The sequence below is a fragment of the Schistocerca americana genome, chromosome 2 (genome assembly GCF_021461395.2).
Source record: "Schistocerca americana isolate TAMUIC-IGC-003095 chromosome 2, iqSchAmer2.1, whole genome shotgun sequence".
Lineage (NCBI taxonomy): Eukaryota > Metazoa > Arthropoda > Insecta > Orthoptera > Acrididae > Schistocerca > Schistocerca americana.
This window is the reverse complement of record NC_060120.1, coordinates 489,802,533-489,815,201: the sequence shown is the minus strand read 5'-3', so window position 1 is coordinate 489,815,201 and position 12,669 is coordinate 489,802,533. Positions and strand designations below refer to the sequence as shown.

Here is a 12,669-nt window from a genome sequence, read left to right as displayed (position 1 = left end):
TCATCCCTCAGAGCTACCCATTCTTCTTCTACTGTATTTCTTTCCCCCCATTCCTGTCAATTGTTTCCTTATGCTCTCCCGGGAACTCTGTACAACCTCTGGTTTAGTCAGTTTATCCAGGTCCCATCTCCTTAAATTCCCACCTTTTTGCAGCTTCTTCAGTTTTAATCTACAGTTCATAACCAATAGATTGTGGTCAGAGTCCACATCTGCCCCTGGAAATGTCTTACAATTTAAAACCTGGTTCCTAAATCTCTGTCTTACCATTATATAATCTATCTGATACCTTTTAGTATCTCCAGGATTCTTTCATGTATACAGCCTTCTTTTATGATTCTTGAACCAAGTGTTAGCTACGATTAGGTGATGCTCTGTGCAAAATTCTACCAGACGGCTTCCTCTTCCATTTCTTACCCCCAATCCATATTCACCTACTATGTTTCCTTCTTTCCCTTTTTCTACTCTCGAATTCCAGTCACCCATGACTATTAAATTTTCGTCTCCCTTCACTACCTGAATAATTTCTTTTATTTCATCATACATTTCATCAATTTCTTCATCATCTGCAGAGCTGGTTGGCATATAAACTTGTACTACTGTAGTAGGCATGGGCTTCGTGTCTATCTTGGCCACAATAATGCGTTCACTATGCTGTTTGTAGTAGCTTACCCGCACTCCTATTTTTTTATTCATTATTAAACCCACTCCTGCAATACCCCTATTTGATTTTGTATTTATAACCCTGTATTCACCTGACCAAAAGTCTTGTTCCTCCTGCCACCGAACTTCACTAATTCCCACTATATTTAACTTTAACCTATCCATTTCCCTTTTTAAATTTTCTAACCTACCTGCCTGATTAAGGGATCTGACCTTCCATGCTCCGATCCTTTGAACGCCATTTTTCTTTCTCCTGGTAACGACGTCCTCCTGAGTAGTCCCCGCCCAGAGACCCGAATTGGGGACTACTTTACCTCCGGAATATTTTACCCAAGAGGATGCCATCATCATTTATCCATACAGTAAAGCTGCATGCCCTCGGGTAAAATTACGGCTGTAGTTTCCCCTTGCTTTCAGCCGTTCGCAGTACCAGCACAGCAAGGCTGTTTTGGTTAGTGTTAAAAGGCCAGATCAGTCAATCATCCAGACTGTTGCCCCTGCAGCTACTGAAAAGGCTGCTGCCCCTCTTCAGGAACCACACGTTTGTCTGGCCTCTCAACAGATACCCTTCCGTTGTGGTTGCACCTACGGTACGGCCATCTGTATCGCTGAGGCACACAAGCCTCCCCACCAATGGCAAGGTCCATGGTTCATGGGAGAGGGCAGTGAATTGTAGTCCATAAAATACCGCAATGGACTCCATGAAGCAAGTGATTGGGTGAAGAGGACACCACGTCCATCTCAATGCAAAGTATTGCTGACACTAGTGGGGGACTGATGTGATCGTATGTAGTTTTGATGGTTATAGTGACATCACACAGAGCTTAAAGTATTTATGTTCAGTGATATGTTCATTGACTTTATTAATGCCTGCGGGTAACTCCAATAAGCAACAAGAAATCCAAAAATATGTTGTCCTTACTGAATACAATTGCCCTGTGCGCGCATGTACACACACACACACACACACACACACACACACACACACAGACTGCTGAGGAATGAGTGAGTTCACAGAATTTAGAAATTTTGTGTGACAATATTAATTTTGATAAGTAATTACATATGTCTGCTTGTGTCTGTATATGTGCGGATGGATATGTGTGTGTGTTTGTGTGTGTGTGTGTGTGTGTGTGTGTGTGTGTGTGTGCGCGCGCGCGAGTGTATACCTGTCCCTTTTCCCCCCTAAGGCAAGTCTTTCCGCTCCTGGGATTGGAATGACTCCTTACGCTCTGACTTAAAACCCACATTCTTTCATCTTTGGCTCTCCTTCCCTCTTTCCTGATGAAGCAACCTTGGGTTGCGAAAGCTTGAAATTTGTGTGTGTGTTTTTTATTGTTTTTATTGTCTCTATCAACATACCAACGCTTTCGTTTGGTAAGTTACAGCATCTTTGTTTCTATATATATTTCAAACTACTTAGCAGCAGTTATTTTTGTTTCCATACGTTTATACTATCAATTCTGACTGAAAGTGTTTCATGCATGAGTAGAGTCCCCTGAGCTCATCACACTCAAAAAGTTCAAGTGCTCAGTCCATTGTGTCATTAGAAAGATCTTTGCTGTGTTTTTTGCGTAATACTACTAGCACACCTTGTTTGTTTCCTATCGGCTTTAATAATATTTTGAGATAAAACTCTCCTGAATATTTTTTGTAATAGAACAACTTCTTGCTGCCAGTGTAAGAATCTGAATTTTGTCAACATGAGTAGAGATGAAAACTTTTTCTTTCAAGTCTTGCAACAACCGAGTGTAATCAGAGCAGTTTATGCAGTGTTGTTCACCTGAACCTCCCGGCTGCTATAACATACCCAGATCAAGGCCACAAGCATACACCACTTGACTGATTATTAAGTTTTACACTGTATTAACTTTGCAGTTCATATAGGATTTTAAATTACTTTTACGTCTATCTGAAGTTTGAGGTACATCATCTTCAAATGAAGCTGAAGCTGTAACAGAAGCCAGAATTCGTTGCAGAGTTTAACCATACTTGCTGAATTTTTTTGTTTATTTTCCAGAGTCTCATTAATCGATCTCAACTTTTTTCATTTGTTACGATAATTGGAAGAAGGTTAAACAATATCTTTGTAGAGGCTCAAATTTTGTCAGCAGAATGTATTTACAATAAAGACAAATTGTATATTCAGCATGGAACTTCAGGCCAGAATCACTCAACAGTAGTTTGCTTTGTTAGGGAGAAAAGTCTCAAATATTTTGCAGCCTTTTTCTGTGATTATGGGTTAGCACTTCGGCGACTTGAAGCATCCAAATTACCAAAAGTACACTTAAGCAGGCTGTCTTTGCATGATGAATCCATCTGGTTTTCAAAGCATTATTATGAAAAGTCACTAGCAAAAATACAATTTTATTATATCTGTAACTGTCAGCTACTTTTTTCTTGCATAATACTGTTCTAAAAAGTTGAAATATTACAGAATGCCTCTAGTGTTTTATTTTCTATTCATGGCATACCTAGTGTTTTATTTTCTATTCATGGCATACTGAAGTTGCATATATATGCATTACTGCTTTCCAAAACATTATCTGATATTTAAAAACTTGGGAAAGTAGTGATCTGTATGACAAAATTTGTAGAGAAAATTAAGCTTTCTTTACTGAATGATAGTTATAAGAATTGATCAGGTGCTCGATGAGATAGAAAGATTCAATTCAAAAGAAACTTATTTTTTGCACATAATTTTTTCGACATCGAGCCTCACCCTCATCTATTTCAAAAACAATCAGTGTGACAATATTTGCAAGTGTCATAAATAAGATAGCCTATTGGACAGCACGATCATGAAAGGAGCCTTGTAAACAAAGTATGACAAATTGCAAGAAGATCTGTTGCAACAAAAATTACTGAAGACTTTGGACATTGTTTGGAGTGGAAACACTTAAGAGGACATACAACTTCGATTACTCACAATGCAAGCTGTTCAGCTAATTTCCCAAATTTTGCAGCTTTACCACAGCTGCGCACTCCCAGTATTTGAAACATGTCCTCTTCTTTTTTTTATATAACATTTTTACTTAAGTTGCATCAGCGTACAAAGTATTAAAATTCTGAGGCTGGAAATTTATATCTTCCTTGGTTGTTTATAAAACCTGCACATAAATTTTGAACAAAATCTGGGGTAGTCAAGTTGGTAACATCTGTAAATTAGATCATTTGATGTGGGAGTCATCCATTATACAATACTATAACAACAAATACATGCCATTTACAGTAAAATGAGTTTGGAAGTAGTGAGTTAGCAATAGCTCCAGTTTATTCCTAGCACTATTCAGGAATTTTAATTACCTGAATACGTTTCACTATCCTGTCCATAACTAAACCAAGAAGTTATACGTACAGGATGTACATAAAGTCCAGGAACACTTTCAGTTATTTATTGCACAAGAACTAAACATTGACAGACACCATACATATTGCATTTTGAGGAGAAACTATGAAAGTTTTTTTTACAAACATTCAATATGCGAACCATGAGTGACCCAGCAGACATCAATACAGTAATCGAATTCTTGCCATACCCGTCCCAGCATGGCATTGTCGACTGTGGCAGTCTCATATTCTCTCCTGGAGCTCTACTACATCACGTGTTAGAGGTAGTACATACACCAGATCTAATGTGTCCTCAAAGAAAAAAGGCCGTTGGACAGCCGTAGCCCACTTGTTTTTGTCGAAGTCCAACACACAGAAAGCTCGCTCTTTACCTGAACTTGCCATGTTTCCGACTAGCCTGACTATCAGCAGATTACCAAACTACGCTGTGGCGGTATACATGGGAAGAAAAGAAAAAAAAATAGCTTTCAGGGTTTGTCTTCAAAATGGGCATATGTATGATATCTGTGCAATGTTTGGTTCTTGTGCAATAAATCATTGAAAGTGTTCCCGGACTTTATGTACAACCTGTATATTAAGAGATTTGCCCAGGATAATCTAGCATGGAGAACTGCATCAAACCAATCTTACTGAAAACAATAACTGCAAATTAATTGATTCCAACAATTACCAATGCACTACTCACAGTTTGTTGAAGTATCTAGGCAAAATTCAAGACCCACCCTCAAAGCTTTACTTCTGTCAGTACTTCTCTCCTGTTTTCCAAACTTCACAGAACTTCTCCTGCACACAATGTGGGACTAACACTCTTTCAAGGAAGATGTGTAGAAATGCCTTAGCTGCAGCCTGTGGGTAACTCAGTGGGAAAGAGGAAATGAACATGTTCTGATTTAGACTTCTCCAAGGATACCAGTAATTATGACATTAGGGAATAATGATAAGTATCACCTGCAATTTACGGTATGCTTGTTTACGTATAGAAGTTAGGCATTCTTTTCTAATAATGACTGTGTTACATAACAATGGATCACTTGAAAATTGTTACTTTAATAGTTTTTGTATACAACTGTTGTGTAAAATAAATTTAGCATACCAATGATGAGCCAACAAACTTTTTTAAGTGGAGTGCGCATTACATTTGTTGGCACATTATATTCACATAAATACAGTATGTCATATAGAATGTGGAATCAAGTACCAGCTGTGTTAGCATGTTAAACAACAAGAACTAATATTCCACACTGGAAATACAGATGGAACAGAACTGTCCGTGTTACCAGAGTATGCTTCTATTTATGTGTACATAGAATGTTTTAGTAAATTCTGGTATTTCATAAGTTAGTCCCAGAACCTTTCAGAAGACAAATAATTGCAGGAGGCGGAAATCTATCTGGTGACCCACTCATTGCCAACCAGTGACTTTAATAGTGATAGCATCATGGGCATTGTACAGCACGTGGCAGCAACTTTGCTGCAATTTTCTGGCAATATTATGAAGTGCAGTCAAATGAAACCCTAACACTTAGCACAATAGGACTGTGGAAAAGTTCAGTTCAAAAGTAATCACCACATGTGTTAAGATATGTTTCCCACTGGGAGACAATACGATCAATTAGTGTTTTATAGATTGTGGTCAGCCACTGACAGATCAACAACCGCACCCTTTCTTGCACTCCCACGTCCAACTGAAACAGACATTCACACGTTTTTGTTCAGTTTGCCAAAGATGGGCTGTACAGACGATGCTGCGGTGTTCCCTGACCAAGTCATTGAAGTGTAGCCTTTGTCTGATTGGCATTGGGGACAGGTATTATCATGCAACAGGAAGATTCTGTCCAACAGCATTCCTGGGTATTTTGATTTTATGGAACATTACAGTTTCAGCAAAATGTCTTCTCAGCACTGTGCATTGGTTGTGGTTCCACACTTGAGGACCATGATGAGCAGAGGGGTCCTGCAACCAAAAAAGATGCATCATGACCTTATATGGTGTCATCATTTCAAGCTCAAGGACCAAAGGCAAAGCCAACAGTGGAAATACCTTAACAATGCCTTAACAATGGCTATATGTCTTTCCAGTAAGGCAGTGCAGATGATGATGTGTGGCAGTAGAGTATGCCAGTATATTAGTTACTCGGCCTGCATCAAGCAAAACACATTTCAGGGTCGAAATTTACCATCATCATGTGGCAGGACAACTGTTCAAACCTGTGTCCAACAATTCAGATTCAGGTTTTCCGTGATTTCCCTAAATAAATTAAGGCAAATGTCAGGATGGTTCCTTTGAAAGGGTATGGCCAGTTTCCTTCTCAGTCCTTCCCTAATCCAAGCTCGCCTGTCTCTAATGACCTTGTTGTCAATGGGATGTTAAACACTAATCTGCTGCTTGTAAAGATTCTGCCATTAATTCTGTTTGTTGTAAGACTGAAGAAAAAATGTTTGTAGTTGTAAAACATAGCAACAGAATATGCAGGGCTAATCACATTATGAATGACATTAGTCCAAGCAGGTTGTAGTTTTTCACCTGAAATGTTGTAAGATGGAGTCAGATGTGGGAATTTACATCCTGCAGTATTATTGAAGCCAACAGCCTTGCCGCAGTGGGAACACAAGTTACCATCTGATCACTGAAGTTCAGCAATCTTGGGCTTGGCTAGCACTTGGATGAGTGACTGTTTAGGTCTCCTGAGCACTATTGCCAAGTGGGGTGCACTTAGCCCTTGTGAGGCTATTTGAGGAGCTTCTTGATGGAAAAGTAGTGGCGCTGGTCATGAAAACTGGATCTGGTCACGAAAACTGACAATGGCAGGGAGAACGGTGTGCTAACCACGTGCTGCCTATTGTCTGAGGATGACATGGCAGTCGGTCAGTACTGTTAAGCCTGGTAACACCAGCAGTTCTGTTCCGCTGGAGAGTATTATTGAAATTCACGAGGACATGTAACTGCAAGAACAAAAGATGAGACTCTCCATTTTGCTGTCAGTGTTGGTTAGATGGATAGACCATCTTATTAGTTTTGTCTTTGGTACATATCAATGTTGGTAATAAAATCTTACAGCTCTAGTACGAAAGTACAACCATTTCAGCTTTTGATAGCGACAACTTGCAACACATGAAGTAACATTGGTGAACAACTCTTCCTGCTCATTGGGCAATTTCGGTGATGTTTGGACACATGCACTTTGTTGGTTGTCACCACACTGTACTTGTTTGCAAAGCAACGTTAGAATGGCTGCCCAGTGCTTTGTGCTGCTCTGTGGCGCTGTTCAACTGTAATCTGGAGCTTAGAAACACAGTGATATTGACAACATTATAATAGCACAGTGGTGACTGTAGGTGTTGGTGAGAAGAGGAATTTTCACTTTTTGGTTTTGGTGTGTGTTTATTTCCCTTGGCTAATAGTGTCTCACTTTGTTTTGGCAGGTTGCACATGATTACAGGTTATCTAAAAGCAGAGAATTTTTGATTTGCAGTTTAGTCACATCACCACTTAACATATTAGAACTGTTTGCATTTTTCAAACATGTTTTTTCAGATGCTCAATTTTGACAAACTCATTTTACACTGCGTCTACTTTCACATTTTAATTCCACAGTCTTGCATGAAGCTATTTACACTATCTGTACACAGCCGCTATCTTGAAAAAAAAAATCAAGGTGTACGCCAATCATGGCTGTGTATTGGAAATACTTCACGTCAGCATCAGCATTTAAACAATTAAAACATTGTAAAAAATTGTTCATTCATTTATTTACGTATCATGGTCTGTAGTCACCACCAGAAGGAGAAACTACAGAATGTTGAATGGTTTAAGGTGTACATGAATGTAGAGGGACGACTGCTGGAAACAAATTTTGTACACTGCATTAGTAATTATCTATCACTACAGTGCTCTGTAATATTTTATGCTTACACAGGTTAGATTTAACATAATGAAATTAGCTGCTGTGATCACAGAAGTGCTTGTTTTGGTGTCTGCGTGGTTGTATGTGTGAATTTGTGTACTGTTGCTGAAAAAAGATCTAGTGCTTGAAAGCTAGTGTGTCTACTGTTTTTTCGTAATGTGTCTCTGTGCTCTGTTCATTGATTCGCCGTAGGTGAGTGGTTGCCTTTCCCTTATTTTACATATTGCTTCATCCAAGAATTTCAATTATTATTGTACATTACATATAAAGAAATTGATGAATTTAAATATAGGGCATAGGCTGTGTATATGTTGGAGAAATATGAAGACAGCAATGACTGAAAAGAATGGTGAGGAAATGTTCAGAATTATTGGGCTATTTCAACAACCAGGTTTTGTTGGAATTCGCCCCTCCTCGCCCTCCCTCTGGAAATGAGCCTGTGTACTAACAAAATGTTGTTTAGGTCTGAAGTGATCTGGCTATGTTGCTATACTGAAGGTTGAGGTACCGCCATTATCTCCACCAGTATATGAAAAGTGTAGTTGCTGCTCACCATATGGCGGAGATGTTGAGTCGCAGATAGGCACAACAAAAAGACTGTCAAATGAAGCTTTCAGCCAAACAGGCCTTCATCAAACACTTTGTTTGACGGTCTTTTTGTTGTGTGTATTTGAAGCTAAGCATCTCCTCTAAATGATGAGTAGCAACTATCCTTTTCATAACGTTGTCATTGTTCCATCCTGGAATTTCCATTGTTTGGTGTGGATTTATGTTTGATATATGCTATTGTAGTCTCTACTTTCATCTCTGGCGAAGATTTGTGTGTTAAGAAAATGCCGTGTTTTCTGTAGTTTGGCTTTCGTGTTAAACTTTAGGTAATCCAATAACTGTATGAGTAGACTATGTGATTTCAGTTAATGTAGAGAGGATGTCTGTGCCATCTCCAATAACACCATACCCATGAGGGAACATTTCTGATAGCTGGCAGCCCTGTTGCCAACCTTCAGCTGTAAAGTGCAAAGAGTTTCAGGCGAAACCAAATCATTTTCAGAGCTGTGTCAACACTGAGGCTTTGCCGTAGAGAAGTATACAAAATTGTATTACCTGACTGATGAGCTAGACATGCAAAGCAGCTGTACCAAGCCCACTTCAACCACTGGAGATCTTTTTGCTGATTCTACAGTATTAAATTGTGGTGAAATGTCATTTCACATCTACAAATCATTGCCAGACATGAAAGAAGTGTTAAATGACAGGGAAAAAATCCTAGGACCAACTGACAATTGAGCCAACAGCCTTGTTGAGTGGTAATACTGGTTCCCATCAGATAACCGAAATTAGGCACTGTTGGGCTTGGCTAGTACTTGGATGGGTAATTGTTGGGGGTCTGCCGAGTGCTGCTGGCAAACGGATTGCACTCAGCCCTTGTGAGCTCAATTGAGGAGCTACTTGACTGAGAAGTAGCGGCTCTGGTCATGAAAACTGACAATGACCAGGAGAGTGGTGTGCCGACCACATGCCCCCTCCATATCTGCATCTAGTGATTCCTAATAGCTGAGGATGGCATGGCATGGCAGGCAGTCAGTACCGTTAGGCCTTCCAAGGCCTATGCGGACAGAGAGAAGAACTGACAATTGAACTACTAGTATTTTTATTTGTATGTGATATTGACCTCTGAGTCAGGCTGGAGAGCACAACACTTTTTCAATGAGTGGAGGTTCAGTTGCATTAAAATTGAAGCATTTTGTGGAAATACATTTTTGTTACCTGAGATATACTACTGCCCATTTACTTGTATTGAAGCCCCCTATGTGACAAGATTTCTTTATAAAGAAAACCTCCATCATCCCTCTTGTGTTTTGATATGGGGATAGTATACCCATTACATCTTAAATTTACAGCATACAATATTCATTGGTGCTCCATATTCCATGTCAGTTGTTTACAATAGTGGCACCTCAGTGCACTTCTCATAGCATGTAGTCTTTCAAGAGTATTGCCAACCTCGTCCCATAATCCTATACTTACCTATTCTTCCAGGTAAACAGATCCTTTTACCTAACAACAAATGTATCAGTATAGACATATCCAGAATGAGATTTTCAGCCTGCAGCGGAATGTGCGCTGATATGAAACTTCCTGGCAGCTTAAAACTTTGTGCCGGACCGAGACTCGAACTCGGGACCTTTCCCTTTCGCGGGCAAGTGCTCGGCAAGTGCTCTACCATCTGGGCTACCCAAGCACGACTCACGCCCCGTCCTCACAGCTTTACTTCCACCAGTACCTCGTCTCCTACTTTCCAAACTTCACAGAAGCTCTCCTGCGAACCTTACGGAACTAGCACTCCTCGAAGAAAGGAGACATGGCTTAGCCACAGCCTGGGTGATGTTTCCAGAATGAGATTTTCACTCTGCAGTGGAGTGTGTGCTGATATTAAACTTCGTGGGAGATTAAAACTGTGTGCCAGACCGAGTCTTGAACTCGGGACCTTTGCCTTTTGTGGGCAAGTGCTCTATCATGGCGGAAATAAAACTGTGAGGACAGAGCGTGAGCCGTGCTTGGGTAGCTCAGATGGTAGAGCACTTGCCCGCGATAGGCAAAGGTCCCGAGTCTCGGTCCGGCACACAGTTTTAATCTGCCAGGAAGTTTCAGTATAGGCATACTCGGGATTTACTTTTATCCATTGTTAACGATGTTGTCATCATGACTGTTTTTCCTTTCATAAAAATGGTAAGAAAACAAACCGCCTTCGGTCATTGATTGCGATTTTATTACATTGAACGATGCATTTTGAGACCTGGGTGCTCTTCTTCAAATTCTTGGAATTAATTTTTCATTACCACTGATCCTGTTAAGTGCACAAGGGCTTGTTACAGGGTGACATAACATGCTGTAATGCAGCACCATTTCTCTCTCTCTCTCTCTCTCTCTCTCTCTCTCTCTCTCTCTTTTTACGAAACTGTGACAGAGAAAAGAATTACATACTGTTTTCAGTAGTTGTCACATACTCTTTAAGGACAGGATGTGTAAACATATTTACGCACACACACACACACACACACACACACACACACACACACACACACACACACATTCTCACTCTTAGTTACAGCACATTTGTAAGGGATCACATGATCTTATTTGAAACTTTTTGTATGAGCCCAAATAATGCTGACACATTAGTATGCATAGATAAGACTGTATTGTGCAAGTCTTGTATGTAGTTCAAAAACACCATGCACCTGGCATCAGTAAATACAAAGTGTATTCTTAAAGTTTTAATTCTCAACTCGAAAAAATAGTTACAAAATTAATTTTTTGGTTGTTTGAAGGCACATGTCTGCAGTCATGGTACAACCAAATCCCCACACTGAAATGCTGTAGTATGCTGCTAGAGCAGCCAAACAAACTGGTGCAGCCCCTTGTGAAAGTGGAGATGGACTGTGGCATTTTGTTTGGCTCCTAGCAGCATACTACAGCACAGCAGCATGGTGATTTCAATGTGTACCATGACTGCAGACATGTAGCTACAAACAGCCAGAAACTTAATTGTGTAACTTAATTTTTGCAAGGTGATAATTAAAGCTTTGTGTGGCCCATATAGTTGTATGAGGGTGGTTTGATAAGTCTGATAAAAAAGGAAGAGAAAAAAATGTTTGGTTTATAAATAAATCACATTAATTCTCGAAGTCTTCTTTGAGGGTCCAGCAATCCTCCAACTTTTACACCCCCCTGGAAAAAAGGTTCTATCAGGCTCTGCAAAATATTCGTTAAATGCAACTGTCACTTTCTCCTTTGATCAACATTTCTTCTCAGCAAGCTGAAGTTTCACATCGGGGAACAAGAAGAAGTCACTTGGGGCTAAGTCTGGTGAATTGTTATGACTGATGTGTTGGATAGTGTATTGTCTTGGTGAAAGAGCAAATTTTTGTGTGCCAATCTTAGTCTTTTTACAGCCAACATGAGTTTCAAATGGTCCAACAATGAAGCTTGATAGGATCCAGTTATGGTCCTGCCTTTTTTTCCCCCAAGTAATCTATGAGGATGATTTTTTGGAAATCCTCCCCCCCCCCCCCCAAAAAAAAGCCGTGGACATTACCTACCAGCTGACAAAATGGTCTTTCACTTCTTTGGTGCATTTTGATCAGCCTTTGTCCATTGTTTTCACTACCTTTTTGACTCTGGTGTGTTATGATGGCTCCATGTTTCATCAGTGGTCACAAAAAGTCTTCTAGACTGTGGTTAAACATGCCAGACATTGTGTTGGAATGCTGTACTGGATGTGATTTTGATTGACTGCGAGCAATTCTGGCACTCAACTTCCTTTTTTATACACTATTCTCTGTGCAGGATATTATGCACTTGCTCAGTTGCAGTGCCTACAGTCTCAGCAATCTCAAGAATTTTTATTTGGCTATCTTGCATTACCAGATATATCATCAATTTTGGCAGTGGTTTCCTTTGTGGTGACATCAGTTTGATGGCTAGAGTGCCCTTCATCTTTGGTGCTTGTCCAATCACATTTAAATTCATTAATCCAAAAGTAAATGATCTTCAGTGATTGTCCAGAGTCTGTGTAAACTTCATTGAATTCTGTTTTGATTTGTGCCGCAGTTCAGCCCTTCAGATGAAAATGTATAACAACAGCAAGAAACTCGGTTTCTCCATTTTCAATCGCAGACAACACACTGACCAATTCAGGCATCTGTCGAAATAAAATGTACATTATATGTTGTTGAAATTCCGTGTACAA

At 39.8% G+C, this 12,669-nt stretch overlaps 1 protein-coding gene across 9 annotated transcripts in view; it reads left to right on the top strand.

The window, feature by feature from the left end:
• LOC124594801 (phosphatidylserine synthase) overlaps positions 1-12,669 on the top strand; it is a 155,024-nt gene that overhangs the window by 40,871 nt on the left and 101,484 nt on the right. The gene's annotated exons all lie outside the window — the stretch shown is intronic.